This window comes from Hemitrygon akajei, chromosome 3 (assembly GCF_048418815.1).
Source record: "Hemitrygon akajei chromosome 3, sHemAka1.3, whole genome shotgun sequence".
NCBI lineage: Eukaryota > Metazoa > Chordata > Chondrichthyes > Myliobatiformes > Dasyatidae > Hemitrygon > Hemitrygon akajei.
Window position 1 is genome coordinate 133889020 of NC_133126.1, and position 23187 is coordinate 133912206.

Consider the following 23187-nt stretch of genomic DNA (forward strand, 5'->3'; position numbering starts at 1 on the left):
TATCAGTTCAAAATTTCATTGATATGAAGTAAAAATTAAGACATCAGAAACAAATGTTCCAGAAATTACCTTTTAACAGAGCAGAATAAAGAAAAATCCGGAGAAATATTGATTTAAGTGGAAGAGACTACTGAGTGCTGCAGTCTGAGGAATTTATGCGTTCTTGTGCTGGAAAGGTGGAAAAGAATGTTGGGGCCCTTGTTGCAAGAGAAATACAGAACAAAACTATGGAAGTATTGCATCTGTAATTAGACTATACAGCTCCTGAAATATTGTGCCCGGTTTCTGTTTATTTAAGGAGGGATATACTTGATTGAGGTTCAGAGGTTTATTGGTTTGATTCCCTGGAATGAAGGACAAGTGAACTAGTTTGGCCTTTACTCAATGGATTTGAAATTTTGAGGAGTGATCTTATTAAAGCATACATAATTCTGGATGGGTTTTCATAGGATACATGATGGAAGATATTTCCACCCATGGACAATCCAGAACCAGGTAGGATAACTTCAGAATGATTCCTCCAATTAAGGTGGAGATGAAAAAGAATATATTCTGAGAGTTAAGGATCTTCAGAATTCTCTACTCAGAGAGCTATGGAGGTGGATATCTTCTTTCTCGGCCTTTAGTGTATTCAGATTTTTAAATTATAAAGGAGTGCAGACTTTTAGGGAACAAACAGGAGTGTTGAGACCAAGATCAAAGTTGCCATTTATTAAAAGGTGGATGGGTGTGTATCGATTGTAAGGCCTGCACTTGGTCTTAAGTGTTTATAGTCTTTACAGTAATATCATCCATCAGGATTGATGGAGTATAGTAAAATATTTCTTAAAGCTCCAAGAAATTGACAGCAATTTACATTTGACAGATTGTTCTGTTACGGTTCTGCAAGATTCTAAAATGAATTTGTGCATCTCAGAGAGCCAATAATTTCTCAATGATTTTCAGAAGTGATATAATGCTTATGTTAAATCAAGGTGAATTGTTTATATAGGTTGCATTTATTTTCACAAAACAACCAGTTAAATCTGTGTTTTTTAACTATGTTGTTTTTACAGGAACGGTTTATAATTCTTAAGTAGTTTGTGGGCAAAGTATTCAAACAAAAACATATTTGAGTACGTCAGCTGCTAAGCCTGACTTGTCTTTTATCGGCATCTTTTTGATGCTCTAGGCCTCATAGTATTCTCTAGAGAAATCACTCTTTCATTAGCAAGAGATTGCCACTTCCTTCAACAGGAAGTTCTACAAACTAGAGTTCTTACATTAAGAACTTATGGCAAAAAAGAAACTTCTCATCTTTGCAATCAGCAGAACAACTCTATATGTTTAAGTTCCAGGCTGCATTCTGCAAACCATATGGGAACAATGATTAAATAGTGAAATGAGTTTCAATTTCTACAAGGTTCAAGCAAGAATTCAAAGCCCAAATATTGGCGCTAAACCATTCCATAAGATTAAGTGATGTGTTAAAACAAGATTCCATGTTATGAGGTCAAGCAGTCATACAATATTAAGATAGGAATCAGTGGGAAGAGAAGCAGATCAAACACCCTTTGTCAGAACTGGGCAGGAGACAAAGAAGGTCATTAAAGTACATGGACGAGGCTAGTGAAGTGAACTTTCTGATAGAGTAAATCAACAAGAGTGACCATGGGTACAACTAAGGAATATCCTACAATCTTTAATCTAAATTCTCACTCTCTATTGTTCCCATTCACTCATTAGCTAGATAACCTTGTGTGCAGTTTATGCTCATAGTTACCCTCGACAAATTCATTAGGGTTTAAATGTAAAAATACGTGAAATACACAGTACGTGCTCACCTTGCTTAAAATAAAAATGAAGTACACATGTTTATCTCCGGGCTCCTTATTTTGTTTTCAATGAGTTTTAATGTTCTGGCGTTACAAAACAGAACAGCGGCAATGAGCAAGTTCTAAATTAACCAAAGACGGCTACCTACCTGTTGAAACGCAGCGAGACGTTCGGGATAACAAAAAGGTGCAGTGAGTAACTGCCGAGTAGAAGTGCAGCACGTGCTTCTTCGGGAATGGACAGGTATTGACTCACCCCCCCCAACCCCATCCTCATGCTCTATATTGCATAGCAACCTCTTTATCTCTCCTCCCCAGCTGCCACTGGAGGTCTCCATGCTTTCCCTCATCTCAAAATTTGACCTGAAAATTTAACTTTGTTCCTCTTCCTAATGAATTTGGTTTTATTTTCATATCTCCAATTATTGTGTAATTTTCTTTTATATTTGCATGAATAATGAGGTATCAATGTTATTCTTCTTCATTTCTGGTGGGAGAAACAGCTTTCATTGATTTGGGTTACCAGGAGGAATTTGGGCTGCTGCTACCTCTTCCTCTGTAGACTCCTGGTGTTTGCTACCCTGATAGCTGTTGAATCATTAATAATACCACCACACACATTACTTTCCACATGAGTAACTCTGACCTCTGACCAGTTACCAAAGGGGGGATCAGAAAATTGAAAGGAGGAAGTTCAGTCAAGTCCACTGACTGAGTATAAAAGGCAGCAACTTGCAGCAGTTTACTTTTTGGAGCTTTGACCAATTGGTATTTGGGATTGATTAGCAAGAACAAATTAAAGTAAGGCAGGGGCGAGTGCAGCGACCACCATCTGAGTAAGAGTGGAGATTTGGAGGCTTTAGCTCTTTGAGGCTTCAGTCAAAGAAGGCAAAAAAAGAAAAGCTGTAATTAAAGGTTCTGCCCCCCCCCCACCACTCTTCATTACAGTTAGGATAGTAGAGATGGCAGGCAGGATAGCTGAAGGCTCCTCATGGGGGATGGGGGATGGCATGTGGACTTCCAGGGTCCCTGACGATTACAACTATCCAGCTGCATCCACATTGGTTAGGTGCTAACCACATTAGGTGCTAACAATCCACACTGAAGAGTTGGAGCTGGAGCTGGAAGGATCTCCAGATCATTTGGGAGGCTGAGGGGGTGATAGAAAGAACATATCAGAGAAGTAGTTACACTCAAAGTGCAGGGCACAGGAAACCAGGTGAGAGACAGGAAGGAGGAAGGGGAAAGAGGTTAAGGAGCCAGTGCAGAGCACCCCTGAGGCCATTCCTGCTCAACAACAGGTACACTACTTTGGATACTTTTGGGGGTATGACCTAGCAGAGGTACACCTCGGCAGACTGAATAACCAGAGGTCATGGTCCATGTAGGTACCGATGACATGGGTAGGATGAGTGATGAGGTTCTGCATTAAGAGTTTAGGGAGTTAGGTGCAGGACCACCAGAACTGTGATCTTAGGATTGCCACCCATGCCACGTGCTATTGGGGCCAGAACTGGGAATATTACACAGTTTAACATGTGGCTAGGGAGTTGGTGTAGGAGGGAGGGCAGAAGATTTTTGGATCATTGGGCTCTCTTCCAGTGAAAGTGGGACCTGTCCAGAAGGGATGGCTAACACCTGAACTGGAGGGGGACTAATACCCTAGCGGGAAGGTTTGCTAATGTTGCATGGTGCAGTTTAAACTAGAGTTGTAGGGGAATGGGAACCAGAGTGCTTGACAGATAGTGAGAGGTTGTGGAGACAGATGTCGGTAAGACCTCAAACAAAGTCAGGAATCACATGGTTGAGCATGCTGTGACTAGTATCCTGAGCTGTGTTTATTTCAATGCAAGAAGTAGCGTAGGCAAGATGGATGAGCTCATCAACGCGTGGAATTATGACAGCTTAGCCTTTAGTGAAACAGTCGCAGAGGGGCAGGACTAGGAACTCAATATTCCAAGCTCCCATTGCTTTAGATGTGACAGAGCAGATCGAATTAAAGGAGGAGGGCGGTGTTACTAATCAGGGAAAATGTCACAGCAGTGCTCCGTCAGGACAGACTGGAGAATTCATTTAGTGAGGCATCACGGGTGGAACTGAGAAATAAGGAGGGTATGATCATGTTTATGGAATTATATTACAGACATCCAACAGTCCTAGGGATTTAAAGGGACAAATTTGTAACGAGAATGCAGACTGTTGCAAGAAACATATGGTTGTTACAGAAAGTAATTTTAACTTTCCACATATTGACTGGGAATCCCAGAGTAAGAGGACTAGATGGGATACAGTTTATCAAATGTGTTCAGGAAAATTTCCTTCATCAGTACGTAGGTGTCCCAATCAGAGAGTGTGTGATACTGGACCTGCTATTGGGGACTGAGACAGGGTAGGGGCCAGAAGTTTGTGTAAGTGAACACTTTGCATCAGGTGACCACAATGCCATTGGTTTCAAAGTAAGCATACAAAGAGATAGGTCTGGTCCACGGGTTGAGACTCAAAATTGGAGAAAGGCCAATTCTGGTGGTATAAGAAATGATCTGGCAAGTGTGGATTGGAGCAGGTTGTTTTCTGGCAGGGGTGTACTTGGTAAGTAGGTGGTCTTCAAAAGTGAAACCTTGAGAGTACAAAACATGTATGTGCCTGTCAGAATAAAAGGTAAAGATAACAAGTGTAGTGAACCTTGGTTTTCAAGAGATAGTGAGGCTCTGGTTAGGAGAAAAAAAGAGGTACATAGCAGGTATAGGCCCACAGGAACAAATGAGTTGCTTCTGGTGTAGAAGAAATGCAAGAGAAACATTAGAAAGAAATCAGGAGGGCTAAAAGAAGGCATGAAGTGAATCCTAAGGAGTTCTCAGATATGTTAAGAGCAAAAGGATTGCTAGGGACAAAACTGGTCCTCTGGAAGACCAGAATGGTAATCCATGTATGGAGACAAAACAGATGGGGAAGATCTTAATATTTTTTTGCATCTGACTTTACTCAGCAGGCAAAAACAGAGTCTGTAGAAGTGAGATAAAACCGAATCAACTTCATGGACCCAATACAGATTTCAGAGAAGGAGATGTTTGCTACTCTGGGGCAAATCAGGGTAAATAAATCCCCAGGGCCAGACAAGGTGTTCCCTCAGACCTTATAGGAGGCAAGTGCAGAAATTGCTGGGGTCCTAGCAGAGATATTTAAACCATCCTTAGCAAAAGGAGAGGTATCAAAGGATTGGAGGACAGCCAATATAGTCTGTTGTTTAAAGAAAAGCTCTAAACATAAATCAGGAAATTACAGGCCTGTGAGTCTGACATTAGTTGTGTGAAAGTTATTGGAAGGTATTCTAAGGGACCTGACATCTAAGTATTTGGATTAACATGGACTGATTAAGGATAGTCGACATGGCTTTCTAAGTGGAAGGTCATGTCAAACCAATTTATAGATTCTTTCAAGGTAGTTAGCAGGAAAGTGGATGAAGGCAAGGCAGTGGATGTTGTCCACCTTGTCAAGGTATTTGATAAGGTCCCACATGGGAGATTGGTCAAGAAGGTTCAGTTGCTCAGCATTCAAGATGAGGTAGTAAATTGGATTAGACATTGGTTTTGTGGGAGAAGGCAGGGAGTGGTAATAGATAGTGCCCTCTCTGACTGGAAGCCTGTGACTAGTGGAGTGTTGCAGGGATCAGTGCTGGGTCTGTTGCCATTTTTCATCTATATCAACAATCTGGATGATAACACGGTTAACTGGTTCAGCAAATTTGTGGATGACACCGAGGATGGGGGTGTAGTGGACAGCAAACAAGGCTATCACGGCTTGTAGAGGGATTTGCATCAGCTGAAATAATGGGCTAGAAAAATGGCAGATGAAAATTTAATGAAATTTAATGAGGGTTTGTACTCTGCCGGGACCAACCAGGGTAAGTCTTACAGAGTGAATGCTTGGACACTGAGGTGTGTGGTAGAACAGAGGAATCTGGAAATACAAATCCAAAATTCATTGAAAGTGGTGTCACAGGTAGATAGGGATGTAAAGAAAGCTTTTGGCACATTGCCCTCCTTTAATCAATATATTGAGTACAGCTACTGGGATGTTACGTTGAAGTTGTATAAGACACTCAGTTTGGTCACCTACCTACAGGAAAGATGTAAACAAGGTTAAACGAATACAGAGAAAATTTACAAGGATGGTGCCAGGTCTGAAGGACCTGAGTTACAAGGAAAGATTGAATAGGTTATGACTGTATTCCTTTGAGCATGGAAGATTGAGAGGAGCTTTGATAGAGGTATACAAAATTATGAGAGCTATTGATAGGGTAAATGCAAGCAGGCTCTTTCCACTGAGGTTGGGCAGGAACAAGAGGTCATGGGTTAAGGGTGAAAGCTGAAAAGTTTAAGGTGGAATGAGCTGCCAGCACAAGTGGTGCATGCAAACCCAATTTCAACATTTAAGAGATGTTTGGATAGGTGCATGGATGATTGGGGTATGGAGGGAAATGATTCCGTTGTATGTCAATGGAAGTAGGCTGTTTAAATGGTTTTGGCATGGACTAGATGGCCCGAAGGGCCTGTTTCTGTGCTGTACTTCTCTATGATTCTTTGACTTTAATAGTTAATCACTCTTCTAACATTGGTAGTTTCAGTGATTTTTTGAGCTGAAATGTGATAACACAAATGACATCTGCTGGCCTGACAAGACCTCCATTGTTGGTAAAATGGAAATAATTGATTAGATTTTTGAATAAGCAATTGTTGAAAACATTTGTTTGAAAGCCAAAATACAAAAATCAGCTGCAAATAACCCTACCTATTCTTGCTTTCAATAGGTAAATAGTTTATCTTGGAAACCTAATCTGGAAGGGTGCAGTGGAAAAGCATAATTAAGGGTTGTACAGGTATTAGATCCACAAGGTTTTCTCATCATTATTTATTGTAGTCCCTGCTTGTATTAAACTTTTATGTTGGCACGTGTTCAGTTCCTTTGTTCCTGCTTCTTTCACCTTCGATCGCAGAATAATGCTTGTTTGTATCTTATACAGCAAGTGAACCTTACACGGATAGAATTACAGAACAGATGAGAAGTTAGAATCTGACTGTTGTCCATTTGTCAGCTTCCCAAATACATTGGATTCTGGTTAACTGGGACACATTGGGACCAGTACATTTTTCATCCAACAAAACAGCTATCCCAATTAGCCGAAGTTTCATGGAAATTGTTAAACAGGAATCAAAAAGACAAGCCACTGCTTAACTGAGTCATAAATTATGTATTTAAATGAAATACAGAATAAATTCAAACACTACCAAAAGTACTACGGTACCTTAAAACTTTGTATTAGTTCCCTATAGTTATCAATGGAGGAATTTATTCAGTTCTTTTGATTAACTGTTGTTCTGTATTTAATATTTCAACAATATTTGAGTAATATTGTAAATATATTATTTGAGTAAGCATTCTTTACTTATTTAAATAATTAATTAACGTTAAAATATGTGAATTGTACATGTCATGACATTACTTGCATGCCTCACTTAAAATAAAAGTGAAGTATACATGTTTATCTCCTGGTTCTTTATTTTGCTGTAAAGTAGATTTAATATTACAAAACACAGCAGTGGCGATGAGTAAGTTTTAAGTGAACTCGAGATGGCTACCTACCTGTTGAAGTGCAGCGAACTGATTGAGTAAAAAAAAATGTAAAGAAGTGCAGCAAGAAACGGTTGAGTAACAGAAATAGCATATCACGTGCTTCTTTGGGAATGGGCCAAAACAATCAAGTTTTTTAAAAAAAGCAAAAAACAGAAGAATTCATCAGTTAATAAAATAGTTGAGTATTGGAAGATAATATTCACATTGAAAGAGTAAAAATGGCTGGCTACATTGGAAAGAATGACTGCTTTGATTACACAACTGGTAACTAGCTCATGTATACTGAACTGAACAATGTGTTGAATGAAATAGCCAATGAGAAGAGAGTGCCGGGTTTGCTTCGTGCATTGGGTTTAAAGGCATACATACAATTTGCTTAGAAATTTAACACTGCCAACCAAACCAGCTGAAATGAGCTTTGATGATATCATGAAAGTAATGCAGGAACACCTAGAACTGAAAACATTTGATTGTTGAATATTCTAGGTTTCATAAGCAGAATCAAAAGGAACAGGAATCCATTTCAGTGAATGCAGCTGAATTGAAGAAGTTGCTTGAGCACTGTCAGTTCAGTGATGGGCCTAATAATGCAATGAGAAATTACTTTGTTTGTGGAATCTTACAAAAAGACATTCAAAAACAGTTCCTAATGGAAACATACCTTACATTTAAAAGAGCAGTTGAAATAGCTGTATCAATGGAAATGACAGAGACACATTTGAATTGCAGTCAGGAATTAAATTATGTATGAACAAAATTGTATTGTCCAAACAGAAACTGGCCTGACTGAACAAATAGTGTTACCATTGTGGCAGGGACTCACATACTCCAGACCAATGCAGATGTAAAGGTGAAACCTGCAGAAACTACAACAAAGTAGGACGCACACAAAACACATGTTAGGCAGACAAAAATTAATGGACTGCACAGGAAAGAGATAAAGATAAAGAGTCAAGTTGCAGTTTCAAAAAGAGCACCAATCCGCTGCTGTTGATGAAAAATCTGACAATGATGAGAGTGGCACAGGACTGTGTAGCCTTGAGAGTTATAATGTGAAAACTAGCAATAGACAAGCAATATGGCTAACAGCAGAAGTGAATGAAATTACTTAAAATGAATTTGGACACTGGTTCAGCTGTTTCAGTCATTCCACAAAATGAATTTGAGCAGCATTTCAATGACACTCAACTGAAGCCTGCGGATTCCAACTAAGAACTCCTACTGGAGAAAAGATAACTACCGTGGGAATAAATTCCATAACAGTGAAATATAACAATCACAAGTCACATTGGGCTTGTATGTGGTATAAAAGGAGGGCCAGCATTGTGGGGCCATGTGTGACGGAAACAACTACAACTTGATTGCCGATGCATCCACCATTTGAATGCCACATTCCCTGTAGCATTGTCAACTGAAAGCAAATTAAGAAAGGTAGTGGATGATGCCACAGCAGTGTTCAAGTTTAGCATTGGAACTTGCAAATATATCAAGGGTAAAATAGTGCTAAATGAAAATTCCACACCCAAGTTTTGCAAAGCCAATCCAATTCCTTATGCCATTCATGATAAAGTAGCCAATGAGCTAGAAAAGTTGGAGGCGGAAGGAATTCTTTCCTAGGTTGAGTGGAGTTCATAGGAATGCCTGTGATCCCAATAGCCAGGAAGAATAGGTCTGTCAGGATCTGTGGTGATTTTTATGTCACATTCATTCTAGTACTGAAAGGATATCAAAATTCTCTGCCCAGGATAGAGGGCAAACCTTTCCGGAGGGAAACACTTCAGCAAAGTGGATATACAGGTGGAGATCAAAGAGTCCAAAGTATTTCTCATTGTAAACTCTTACAAAGAGCTTTTTTGCTATAATAGACTTATCACAATAGGTTTATTATAATAGGCTCATGTGCACCTGCACTCTGGCAGAAAGCCATGGACCAGGTGCTGCAAGGTTGTCCAGGCACTCATTGTTCCCTGGATGACATTATTGTTACCGGTAAGGATGACAAGGAACATCTCCAAAATCTCAAAATGGTGCTAAAAGGATTAGAAGATTATGGGCAAAGAACATGATGCAACAAGTGTGAACTCTTTAAATCAAGCATCACTTACTGTGGTCATAGAGTTGACAGCCAAGAATTACACAAGCTGTGGTGGAAGCTCCAAAGTCAAAGAACATACTGCAGTTGTGGTCTTTTTTAGGATTTGTCAATTACTATAACAGGATCCTGCCAAACCTGGCTGCTGTGCTCCACCTTTTGTACTCATTACGACAGGATGGGAAGAAGCAGTGTGAAGTGGCTCTCAAAATGTAAAGGAATTGGTAACATCGGACATGGTACTTATACATTGTGATCCATATCATCCAGTGAGGCTTGCCTGTGATGCCTTGGCTTATGGTATAGGTGAAGTCATGTCACATTGTTATGAGTGATGGAAGTGAACACCTCATAGGTTTTGCATCACATTCCCTTACCAGAGCAAAGAAAAAATATGCACAGATTGGCAGAGAGTCCTTGAGTCTGGTTTGTGGTGTGAAACACTTCAGCCAGTACTTGCATGGGAGAATGTTTACCCTTGTTACTGATTATCAGCTGCTAGTGCCCATTTTCAAGGTTGTTCAACTAACAACAGCAGCATAAATTCAGAGCCAGGCTCTGTTTCTTGGAGGACACTGTTATGATCCATTTCCCAGAAAATACCCCATACTATTTCACGTCTACATGGCAACCCAAAATGGCAGGAATATGCTGCAGAAACTCCAGTTTTCTCATTTTTACCAGCACCGAGATGAACTTGCCCTTGACGACCGATGCATTATGTGGGGATTGAGAGTTGTTATACTATCCAGGCTGAGAGCCAGAGTGCCACAGGGGCCACATGCTGGTCAGTTAGGCATGGTTAAACTGAAAGTGTTGGCTCGGAAGTTTTGTTTGGTGGCTTGGGATAGATCAGCAGATTGAGCAGCTTGCCCTGCACTATTCAGGATGCCAACATGTCCAGATTATGCCGAGGGCAGCTCCTCCTCATCCCTGGGAATAGACTGCATTGCCTTGGCAGAGGATTCATGTCAATTTTGCCGGACCATTCATGGACAGAAGTTTCTTGGTGGAACTAGATGCAGCTACCGTACAAAGTGGCCAGAAATGTTCCCCTTATCCTCCACTACAGCCTTGCACACTGCTGATGTGTTGAGAAGCCTCATCTCAAGAACTGGTGTTCCAGAACATTTGTGACAATGGACCACAATTTCTTGTGGAACAGTTTCAGTTATCCCTAAAAGTTAATGGAATAAACATATCATATCTGCAGCATACCACCCAGACACAAACGGATTAGTTGAAGGGTTTGTTCAGAGTCTAAAGAAGGCATTGCGAGCAATGCCATCAGAACACACTACACTGGCGCTGAATCAGAAGCTCACGGATGTCCTCCTTGCATATCACACTGGAGCACTCTCCACAACTGACAACTCACCAGTTATGCTGTTCCTGTGTTGTCCCTGCTTTCACGCTTGGATCTCAAACACAATCTCAAAAGGAGTTTGCAGGACAAACAGCTAAGACAAATTGAAGGCTTTTCAAACAAGGAGGTTCAGTGCTTCACTCCAGGACAAGCAATCCTGGTGAGGGTCTACAGAGGTGATCAAAAGTGGGCATTTGGAGAGATTAAAGACAGAATTAGACTACTCTCCTACACAGAGGAGATTGTGTCCGATATCATCCGGAGGTGACACCTTGATCAGTTGATGACAGCAGAGTCAATTGTTAGAGAAATAAGGTGGCCGGAATTGTCAGAGCCATTTCCTGCAGTCCCAGAGTCAACTCCTATAACCACCATGGAGGAGGCCCCAGAACATGAGAGTGTTTCACAGGCACAAGTTTCACCTGCCAAGCAGAGAGATGTCCCTTGTCAGACACAACATTATCCCACAAAAAATAAGAAACCCTCTATGGAGATTAAATTTTAAGCCTGAATGGGACAGTTAAAATTTACTATGCTGTGGATGTCTGTATATAGAAGTTGTATTATATAGTATACTGTGTATATAGTTGATGCATTCTCTGTTAACTTGGAGTTTATAGCTCATCAGGGAGGAGTGTTGGGTATTTAATATTTAAGTAACATCTGAATAGTATTACAAATATATATTGTTTGAGTAAGCATTCTTAAATTAATTAAATAAATTATTGCAGGTTTATATGTAAAAATACATGAATTGCATACATCATAACTCTACCACATGATACATGCATACTTCACTTAAAGTAAAAAATGAAGTGTGCATGTTTATCTCCTGGCTTTCCCGTTTTAATGTTTTGGATTTGTAAAACATAACAACTGCAATGATTAAGATCAGTGCAAGCTCTTAGTGCAGATAGTGGATTGCCTACAGACAGTGCCTTCGATGACTGCATTCTTCACATCTTCATTTTAATTGTAACATGCAATAAAACTGATGATAGTTCTTGTTCAGATTCTTCATAGTTTCTAACTTGTTGAAATAGTGAAATTGTTTCATTTTTATTCCTGGCTGTTTCTGGCATATCCAAGCCTGAATACTTGAAACCGCAGTGAGCAAAGTAGTTCTAACATATCTTACTGTTTATTAATCACCAACTATCAGTGAAAAAAATCATTGCTTTTTGAACAGAAACACATACAAGTGAAACTATTTTCAAACTGTATGCTCTAAGCACGGTGTAGTGTCCAACTTCCACACAACGTGCACACGACTGACGCTAGTCAGAAAATGTTCGAACAACAGTCTCCAGACCCAAAATGGTGTTCCAAGTAAACAAAGGGAATCCTAGCTATTTTCTTGATTTGTTTTTGTTAAGTGTTGTCCCAAATAAGCAGCTGGCTGGATTAACCAGTGGCCAAATTAACCAGAATCCACTGTATTTTTAATGTTGTGCTTTCAGGAAGATCAAACTTTTTTTTTGATCTTGGATTGGTTTGCACCTGGGTAATTTCTGCTTGGGAATCATATTGAAATTAATAAATCAGCTATCGTTCTTTGGCCTTTGCATATGACACACAGAATTTAAAAAGTTGTCAGGAGATTTATTTTGCCATTTTCAGTAATTTCCCGAGCTGAATTCATTGCCTTTCTAATCGTGCCAATGAAGAGATTGCTTGCAGCATTCAGCAGTCAGCTGTAATGAAGTAAATACTTGCAAAATATCGAAAATCAAAACTTGGTTTGACACAGGCAGGGGAGGATGCAGAAAAAGAGATGATAATATCAAGTGAACCACAGGTTGTTGAGTGTTTAATGCTATCTCTCTTTCACGTAAGCTCCTCATCACCGTGAGCACCTGAATTATATTGTAGCAATGTGCTACACACAGAGCTAGAAATAATGACACGCAGTCTGTAAGTTGCACTCGAGACCCGTTTATTCAAACTTTGCAGCACTGGCTTTTACACAGTTACGTTCCTGCCCTCACTGGGCGGAAATGACATCAGAGGTGCATTACAAAAGTCTCTTCTCGCGCGTGGGCTTTCTCGCCTTGCTGGTGAAGAAGAAGGCCCAGCACCATTTTGGGGTTGGCCTCTCTGCCGATGCGTGTGCCCTTTTGTGAGCCGGTTTGCCTGCGTAGAAAGTGGGTCGCCACATAACACCCCCCCCCTCAGAACCAGCGATACACCCCCCCCCCCCCAATGTCCACAGTCTGGATCAGTCTCTGTTTGGGCAGTCTGCCTCTGCGCCACAGTGCCTGAACCTCGACTGGCTGTGCCAAGTCCACATGGGCCGGTTTGAGTCGGTCCACCATGAAAAACTCCTCTTTCCTCCCAATATTCAGAACATATGTGGACCCGTTGTTCCTGATCACCTTGAACGGTCCCTTGTACGGCTGCTGTAACAGTGCCCGGTGTGCGCCCCTTCATACAAATACAAACTTACAGTTCTGCAGGTCTTTTTGTATGCACGTCGGGATCTGTCCGTGCTGCGAAGTCGGTACGGGGGCCAGGTTGCCGAGCCTTTCGCGTAGTCTGTCCAGGACAGCTGCGGGATCTTCCTCTTGCCCCTTTGGGGCTGGTATGAATTCTCCTGGGACGACCAGGGGTGCGCCGTACACCAGCTCGGCCGATGAATTGTGCAGATCCTCTTTGGGCGCTGTACGAATTCCGAGCAGGACCCAGGGAAGCTCGTCCACCCAGTTAGGTCCTCTCAGGCGGGCCATGAGAGCTGACTTCAAGAGATGGTGGAAGCGTTCCACTAGTCTGTTCGACTGTGGGTGGTAGGCAGTAGTGTGGTGTAGCTGCGTTCCCAACAGGCTGGCCACAGCCGACCACAGGCTGGAGGTGAACAGGGCACCTCTGTCAGAGGTAATGTGGGATGGTACACCAAAGCGAGATACCCAAGTTGCAATCAGTGCCCGGGCGCAGGATTCGGAGGTGGTGTCGGTGAGCGGGACCGCCTCTGGCCATCTTGTGAACTGGTCCACGATAGTCAGGAGGTGCTGCGCTCCTCAGAACACTGGTAGGGGGCCCACGATATCCACATGGATGTGGTCGAACCTCTGCCAGGTGGGTTCGAACTGCTGCAGCGGGGCTTTAGTGTGCCGCTGCACCTTGGCTGTTTGGCACTGCGTACACGTTTTGGCCCATTCACTGACCTGCTTGCGGAGACAATGCCAAACGAACCTGTTGGAGACCATCCGGACGGTTGTCCTGATGGAGGGGTGCACTAAGTTGTGAATGGAGATGAAAACTTGCCGCCGTCAGGCAGGTTGGCTTCTAGCCACGTCGCACAGGAGGGTCCTCTCACCTGGGCCTACGAGGAAGTCTTGCAGCTGCAAACCCGAGACTGCAGTCCTGTAGCTGGGCATCTCGTCGTCTGCCTGCTACGTCTCCGTCAGTGCTGCATAGTCCACCCCCAGGGACAGGGCCTGGACAGCTGGTCCACACAACGTGTGCGTCCGCCACAACGTTGTCCTTTCCCGAGACATGCTGGATGTCTGTCGTGTACTCGGAGAGGTAGGACAGATGTCGCTGATGGCGGGCCGAACAGGGATTGGACACCTTCGTGAATGCGAAGGTCAACAGTTTGTCGTCCATGAACGCGGTGAACGGCCTGCCTTCTAAGAAGTACCTGAAATGCTGGATTGCCAGATCCAGTGCCAACAGCTCCCAGTCGAAGGCACTGTACTTGAGTTCGGGTGGTCGTAGGTGCTTGCTGAAGAATGCCAGGGGTTGCCAGCACCCCTCGATAAGCTGCTCCAGCACCCCACCGACTGCTGTGTCGGATGCATCCACTGTTAGGGCAGTTGGAACGTCCGTTCTGGGGTGCACCAGCATCGCGGCATCTGCCAAGGCTTCCTTGGCTGTAACGAATGTGGCCGTGGCCTCTTTGTCTCAAGTAATGTCCTTGCCTTGACCCGACATCAGGGTGTACAAAGGGCGCATGATACGGGCTGCTGAGGGGAGGAAACGGTGGTAGAAGTTCATCATACCAACGAACTCCTGCAGGCCTTTGACTGTGTTGGGCCGGGCGAAGTGGCGGTTCGCACCTACCTTGGCGGGCAGAGGTGTTGCCCCGTCTTTAGTAATCCTGTGGCCCAGGAAATCGATGGTGTTGAGTCCAAACTGCCATTTGGTCGGGTTGATCGTGAGGCCGAAATCACTCAGGCAGGAGTAGAGCTGGCGAAGGTGGGACAGATGCTCCTGATGACTACTGCTGGCTAATGAGGATGTCGTCCGAATAGATGAACGCAAAGTCCAGGCCGCGTCCCACCGCATCCATTAGCCGCTGGAACGTCTGTGCGGCATTCTTCAGGCTGAACGGCATTTGGAGGAATTCGAACAGGCCGAATGGGGTGATGAGTCCTGTTTTGGGGATGTCTTCAGGGTGTACCGGGATTTAATGGTATCCCCAGACAAGGTCTACTTTGGAAAAGATGGTTGCCCCATGCAGGTTTGCTACAAAGTCCTGTATGTGTGGCATGGGGTAGCAGTCTGGAGTTGTAGCCTCGTTCAGTCTGCAGTAGTCACCGCATGGTCTCCAACCCCCGGCTGCTTTGGGCACCATGTGCAGGGGGGAGGCCCATGGGCTGTCGGACCTCCGTACGATCCGCAATTCCTCCATCCTCTTGAACTCCTCCTTCGCCAGGCGGAACTTTTCCAGGGGGAGCCTTCGTGCACCGGCGTGGAGGGGTGGTCCCTGGGTCAGAATGTGGTGCTGTACTCCATGTCTGGGCTTGGCTGCCGTGAACTGTGGTGCCAGAATCGATGGAAAGTCCGCCAGGATTCTGATGAATTCGTTGTCAGACAGCGTGATGGAGTCCAGGTGTGGGGCCGGCAACTTGGCTTCACCCAGGGAGAACGTCTGGAAAGTCTCGGCATGTACCAGTTTTTTCCCTTGCAAGTCGACCAGTAGGCTGTGAGCTCGCAAGAAGTCCGCCCCCAGGAGTGGTCGGGCCATGGCAGCCAGTGTGAAGTCCCACGTGAACCAGCTGGCGATGAACTGCAGCTGCACTGTGTGGGTGCTGTAGGTCCATATCGTGCTGCCGTTTGCGACCCTCAGGGCGGGTCCTGGCTTCCTGTTGCGGGTGTCGTACCCCGTCAGGGGTAAGATGCTGATTTCTGCTCCGGTGTCGACCAAGAAGCGGCGTCCCGACTGTTTGTCCCAGACGTACAAGAGGCTGTCCTGGTGGCCAGCCGCTGTAGCCATTAGCGGCAGCTGGCCCTGGCCCTGGCCCTTGCAGGGCGGGCGACAACAGCCTGCTTCTGTGCCCCACCGCTGGTGGTAGAAACACCACTGTTCACTGGTCTCCTCACTCCTGCCTCTGTGTTGTGCGCTCCATTTCTGGGCCTGGTCTGGCCTGCTGTTGGGCGCATGGCTTAGTATTCTGTCTGACGGATGTCCCGCTCTTCCTCTTGGCTTTCCACAGCACGTCTGCCCGGGCCGCACCTTCTGGGGGTCACTGAAATCTGCGTCAGCCAGCAGCAGATGTATGTCCTCGGGCAGTCGCTCTAGGAATGCCTGCTCAAACATGAGGCAGGGCTTGTGTTCTTCAGCCAGGGCCGGCATCTCGTTCATTAATGCTGACAGCGGCCTGTCTCCCAAACCGTCCAGGTGCAGCAAGCGGGCACCTCGCTCACGCCGTGAGAGGCCAAAGGTCCCAATGAGCAGCGCTTTGAATGCTGCATATTTGCCTTCTTCTAGTGGTGACTGTATGAAATCCTCAACCTGGGCAGCTGTCTCCTGGTCAAGGGAACTCACCATATAATAGTGAAGCATGGAATCAGAAGTTATCTGCCGAATCTGGAACTCGGCTTCTGCTTGGTCAAACCACACACGTGGTCGCAGCGTCCAGAAAGTTGGCAGTTCCAGTGAAACTGCGTGAACAGATGAAGAGTCGATCATCTTTGGTCCAAATCCCGTTTGGACCTTCGGGGTCACCAATGTAGTGACGTGCTACACACAGAGCTAGAAATAACGACATGCAGTCTGTAAGTTGCACTCGAGACCCGTTTATTCAAACTTTGCAGCACTGGTTTTTACACAGTTCCGTTCCCGCCCTCACCGGGCGGAAATGACATCAGAGGTGCATTACAAAAGTCTCTTCTCGCACGTGGGCTTTCTCCCCTTGCTGCTGAAGAAGGCAGCCCAGCACCATTTTGGGGTTGGCCTCTCTGCTGATGCGTGCGCCATTTTGTGAGCCAGTTCGCCTGCGTAGAAAGTGGGTAGCCACAATGTCACTCCCTTACACTTTATCTGTTCCAAGATTAAGAGTTCCAACTTTCTCAAAGTCTTCTTAAAACTAATGCTTTTCATTCACAGTGACACTCTGTAAGCTCACTGTGGATCTTTTCTTCAGGCTTCCCTGAAATATGGTGCACAAGATTTATCACACAATGGCAGCTTTGCTCTAACTGATGACTTCCATTTTTCTTGTATAATTGTTTGCTTTTATGTTCTGTTTCTCTGATTATAAATCCAAACACCACAGATACTTATTTTCATATATTTTCAAGTTTTTTTTCCAAGTATTTTCATATTTGGACTCTGGAATCTCTTTACTCCATTTCATTTTTAGAGCTGCACCCTCCACAGTTTATTTTGATATTGTTCTTCCCAAAATATAACACATTTTCCTGCAACGGGCTCCTCCTAATCAGCTTTTGCAAATCTCCGGGAGGAAGGCCCCGAATCCTCAGCTTTGCCTGTCACTTGGCGGCCGGTGCCGGGATCGAAGCACTCGGCAGAGATGGTGCTCGGTGCTCTGCGTCGGAGGGCTGGTCGGAGGCTCGAAGTTTTCGGACGGACTCGGAGTTGGCTGTGGTCGGAGCTCCCAAAGTGCTGGATCGGCAAGCTGCGGCTCTGGAGTTTCATGGCAGAAAGAGTTTTTCTTCCTTCTACCGTCTGCGTGAGATGATGGGCTGTCGGGACTTTGAGACTTTCTTTTAAACCGTGCCATGGACTGCTCTTTATCAGATTATGGTATTGCTTTGCACTGTTGAAACTATGTGTTATAATTATGTGGTCTCTGTCAATTATGGTATTGTCTGCACTGTTGAAACTATATGTTAACTATACTTATATGTAATCTATGTGGTTTTGTGTAGGTCTTGTAGCTTTAGGTTTGTCTGATGGGTTTGTAGTTCCTTTCCGGTGAACGTGCTAATACGGTAGCGTGATATCGATACACAGCAGCCTCTCCAGACTCTGGACTGGGGATGACCAAATGTTATGTGTTTTTTCTTGTGTGGTCTGTTCAGTGCTTTTTCGTGATATAATTCCAGAGAATGTTGTCTCATTTTTTAACTGCATTGTATTTGTGGTTTGTAAATGACAATAAACTGAATCTGAATCTGAATCTGATCTGAGCTGAAGTTGGACTGAGTGCACAACCATCTTTGATATTCTATACTACTTTATAATATTTGTACCACATGAAAATTATTTTATGCCAATCCCAACACCAAAGTTTACATCATTTACAAAAACTCAACAGAACTATGAACATAAAACTGACCATTGCAAACCTGGAAATCTTTCAAGCTGGAAAATGTCTTTTACCAAAACCAGCCATTGCTTTTTATTTCTGAATGAGAATCAGGTTTAATATCACCGACATTTACTGTGAGACTTGTTGTTTTGTGACAGCAGTACATTGCAATACTGTTGTGTATGCGGCCTGTTTACACAACTATGTTATTAATAAAAACGCTGGAGACAGGAACCAAGTTTCATGTTCTTCATTGGTAGAGTTCGAACTTGACACACACATACAGATCAATATGCGCCTAATAGCGCATGCAAAAATGTGTTACTAAAACATAAAGTAGTCCCTTATTATAATGTAGGCCATACGGTACACTCCTCCCCTTTTATTTTAATAGTATATCAACTGTTTTTTTTAAAAAAAAAATTCCTGGGACACTATGCTAAACAATTATGTTTCCCCTTAACATACAAATGCCTACCATTTGTTTACAAATTATAACAAAGTGACTTAATAATATCAAATTATAACAAGCCTTCTTTTTCTCTTATTTTACTTTGGGTCTAAGACCCATTTAGAGCTCAAGTCTCTTGGGAGGTCTTCTCTGCCTCTCTGGGTAATGTCTGACCTTAAAAGTTTGCTTTGGGGAATGAGTCTCCACAGGTACATCAGGTGGGTCCTCAGCACTGATGGCTGGCTTATCTGTAGATGACGCTGATGTGGTCACATCAGGAGTGTTTGCTTCTATGTCAGGGAGTCCGGGCAAGGTGTGGTTGTGTTTTTCACCTGAGCATCCAGGATTTGGTCTCCATACGTCCTCTCCCATCTCCACTGTATACATCAGTGGCCCGTCTATGTTGGAAATTGTAGCCGGCTGCCACTTTTCAGTCTGGTAATCACGTGCAAGAACTGACTGTCCCACACTGAAGCTCCGTGTTGACTCAGCATTCAAGTGTTTGAACTGTCTGTTCTCCACATCATGCCGTACATCTGGTTTGAGAAGGACCACACGGGACCTCAGGTTCCTGTTCAGAAACATCATCTCTGGAGTTTGGTTAGTGGTTGCACATACTGCATTACGATAGGCAAGGAGGAAGTTGTCTATCTCGTGTTACAGTAGTGGATTTTCTCTGTCCATTGCCTTGACGGCTTTCTTGAATGTCTGCACAAATCTTTCTGCCAAGCCATTTGTGGATAGATGGTAAGGGGCCAATGTAATATGCTTGATTCCATTGTTCTTCACAAAACTTTGGAATTCTTCAGAGACAAATTGTTCTCCATTGCCTGTGCAGATTTGTTCTGGTATGCCATTCCTGGTGAACATGGTCCTCAGCACTGTAATGGTCTTTTCCGATGTGGTTGTCTTCATTTTGATGACCTCTCGCCATTTGGAATGTGCATCGACAGCAAATAAAAAGAAGAGTCCATGAATGGTCCAGCAAAGTCGATGGGCACTTGTTGCCATGGTGATGAGGGGCACTCCCACAGATGGAGAGGGGCTTGTGGTGGTGTGTTCTGGATCTTTTGACATCCAGAGCAGTTCTTGGTCAAGTCCTCAATCTGTTTATCAATTCCTGACCACCACACACAGGCACAAGCAAGACCTTTCATCTTCACGGTACCCAGGTGTCCCTCATGCAGTTCCTCCAGCACTCTGATGCGTAGCTTGGGAGGAATCACAACTTGTGAGCCACACACTGACAACTGCTCCTTCCTCGCTGAGAAGGCTGGAAACAACGTGCTACCACGTGCTGGCCATCCCTTTACCATGAGGTCATACACTTTTGATAACATAGAGTCATTGCGTGTTTCTCTTTCAATGAGGCTGTTTGTCACTGGTAATTGTTCAACTATTGTTGTGTGAAAGACCTCTGCTGAATCCATTTGTGTAGTTATCTCTGAAGTCGGCAGTGGTAAACATGACAACCTATCTGCAGTGCCATGTTGCTTGGTCCCCTTGTGTTCAATGTCACACATGTGACCTCCTAAGAACAGAGACCATCGCTTCAGCCTTTGTGCTATCATCACTGGAACGCCTTTTCTTGGGTTGAAGATTGACACGAGAGGCTGGTGGTCAGTCAACAGGGTAAATTCTTGACCATACAGGTGGTGACTGAGTTTCTTGACTCCCCACACAAGGCTTAGGGCCTCTCTGTCAATCTTTGCGAAGTTGCTTAGCTGAAGTTAGCGTTCTTGAGGCATAGGCTATTTGTCTTTCTGAGCCATCTGGAAACTTGTGCAATAACACAGTTGCTACCGTATTGGGTGTGGTATCACAAGCTAGTCAGATTGGTAAGGAGATTGTCAAAGTACGTGAGCAATCCTTCTGAAGTTGTGAGCCTTTAGTTTCCTGAAATGCTTTCTCACAGTCCATTCCACTGTGTCCCTGTCTGTAACAATGCATTTCTGGATATAAACAACTGCTTGTGTTCACCAGGCGATCAGCACTAATCATCCAGATTGCAGTAATATGCAAATAGATAAAGGTCATTTTCAACATCCATGAAAGCAAACATCATTGGTAAAGCAGGCAGCATTGAAGCAGAAACAATAAGCGAGCAGAACCTGTAACAGATAACCTGGACTTACATATTTTTCTGAATGGTTTTATAAAGATAATGAGCAGACTATTAGCAGGTGAGTTGCTATTCTAGATACTGCCAATGAAATATATTTAATGTCTACGTTTGTCTTTGTTTACCTGGTGTGTGTCTCTGTGTGAGGGGGCAGACAGACTGGATATTGTGAACCCTACTCTGAATCAGTATAACAGTCGTTAGCGAATAATAGTTATGAAAGAGGTACAGAAAGTTGGCTGTTATCCAGGAATTGTACTCTGACTCCTGTCAATTCTAGGAAAGTGTGGGAAAGAGGTGTAGGTTGAAAATGAAATTAAGTTTATTTTCCTCTTGCGACACCACTGTTCCTAACATGGAACCAATTAGTACTAGTCAGGGAAGTTCTTACAAGAGCTCATATCGGAACGATCAATATCATCAAAAGGAAGGAAGGCTCCTAGACTAATACTTAAATCCTGTCTCTTTTTAATCATAGAGTATATTTTTTTAAAGCTCGTAAGTTTAACAATATGAAAACATCAGGATGTACTTTCCGTTTGAATCTAAATTTAGTATTCTTCGATAACTTTTTTTTTTGCTAGCTACCCACCTAATCTTTTGTAAGGAATAGTTAAACGAGAAACACGTTTTTTATAAAACGACCTCCCGCTCTCCAGTCCACCCCCTTTTGTTGCTCCTTTCTGTGTGCCGTTCTCGAGACGAGTGTGAGCTGGCTTTAGCGCGGCCTCGTGAGGTTTACTTGTTTTTAAGTTTATTATAGTAATTCTGCATTTGTTTTGTCGCTTGCAGAATGTTAGTGAGTATTCAATACTTTACAAACAACCTTCAGAAATCCATGGGGAAACAGTTTCTCAAGTAAGTCTTCCACATTTTCCGCCATTTTCTTTTCTTGTTCTATTGCCAAAATATTCTAATCTAGACTGTGAACAGTTCGTGTCGAAACTTGCTTCTTTCAAGAATTAGACACGATTTATATTTTAAAATGAAAGAACGCTTGATTTAAATTGCAGCAGTGTATTTGAATGGGGTATCTAATCAGCAGTTAACACTGGTACTACTCTTTAACTTAAAAGTCCTTGGCGTTATTGTTTTCCTGTCCGTTTTCTAAATCCGTTTTCAGTCTTTTCGCTTCGGCGTTTTCTCGCATTGATATTGTACACTATTTAATTGCCACTCGTCAATTGTATAATTTGATTGGATGATTTTATCCCTACCCTCTTTTAAACTAGTGTTTCGATCTACAGAAAATGACGTTGCAAATTTGTTTAAATATGAAGAAATACGATTTATTGGAATGTGTATAGAAAAACCCTCAGGGTGGAGAGCAACACCGTGTATTCCGTCTGCTAAGCCTCCAACCTGATGACTTGAATATCGATTTTTTAAAAATGTTATTCCTTCCCTGCCACTCCTCTATTCCCTACTCTGGCCTTTTGCCTCTTTTCACTTGCCTCCCACCTCCCGCTGGATCCCCTTCTCCTTCCCTCTTATGAGTGTCTTTCCTCTCCAGCCCGTTATTCTGGCGTCTTCCTCCTTCCATTCCAGTCCTGAAGAAGGATCTTGACCTCAAATGTTGACTGCTTGTCCATTTCCATCGATGCTGTCCAATTTGCTGAGTTCCTCCAGTATTTTCTATCTGTTACAATGGATTTCTAGCATCTGAAGACTTCTTGCATTTATAGAAAATCGAAGTTTTTTTTTTGGCTGACCTTCACTGTTTGTACCTTGGCTATGAGTTAATCAGTTTACAAACTTCATTACTGGTTCATCAAAACTTTCAACTTAATCCCAACAACATGCTGAAAGAAGTAACCAGCAGTGGGCTTATTGTGACAGTGAATAAGCATAAACCTAAGTGTTAAAATCTCTTTTGTTATTCTGCATATTGAACATAACTTAACTTGCTTTCAATCTGATTTACACTTTTATTTCCAAATATTAGCAGGTGCTAGAAAAGTTCCACTTGATAAACCTCTAATGCACTTCGAGCTGGGAACATTCGTTGCAAAACCGAGCAATAAGTAGACTCGAGGATTAGTAGGAAGCCTTCCTGATGTGTCTGAATGGAAGCTGGTCATCAATGATTAAAGTGTATTTTACCACCTCAAAGAAGTGAAGGGAGGGAGTATATTGTAGTTGGCACTAAGATTCCTAATGTTGTATTCCAGCAGTAAGAGACATGGCTTGATTGGCTAGGGCCTCATTGTATTTG

The 23187-nt window shown here is 43.3% G+C and overlaps 1 protein-coding gene across 3 annotated transcripts in view; it reads left to right on the plus strand.

Moving 5' to 3' along the window:
* The first annotated feature begins 20721 nt into the window (after window positions 1–20721).
* Window positions 20722–23187, plus strand: part of LOC140725415 (beta-galactoside alpha-2,6-sialyltransferase 1-like) — a 40673-nt gene continuing 38207 nt past the window's right edge. Inside the window, exons 1-2 of one of the 3 annotated variants that reach the window (XM_073040849.1) lie at window positions 20722–21033; window positions 21765–21830. The gene's annotated coding sequence lies outside the window, so the exon portion shown is untranslated. Of the gene's footprint in view, window positions 21034–21532; window positions 21831–23187 lie in introns of those variants that run through there. The other 2 variants (XM_073040850.1, XM_073040848.1) reach the window with 2 other exon arrangements.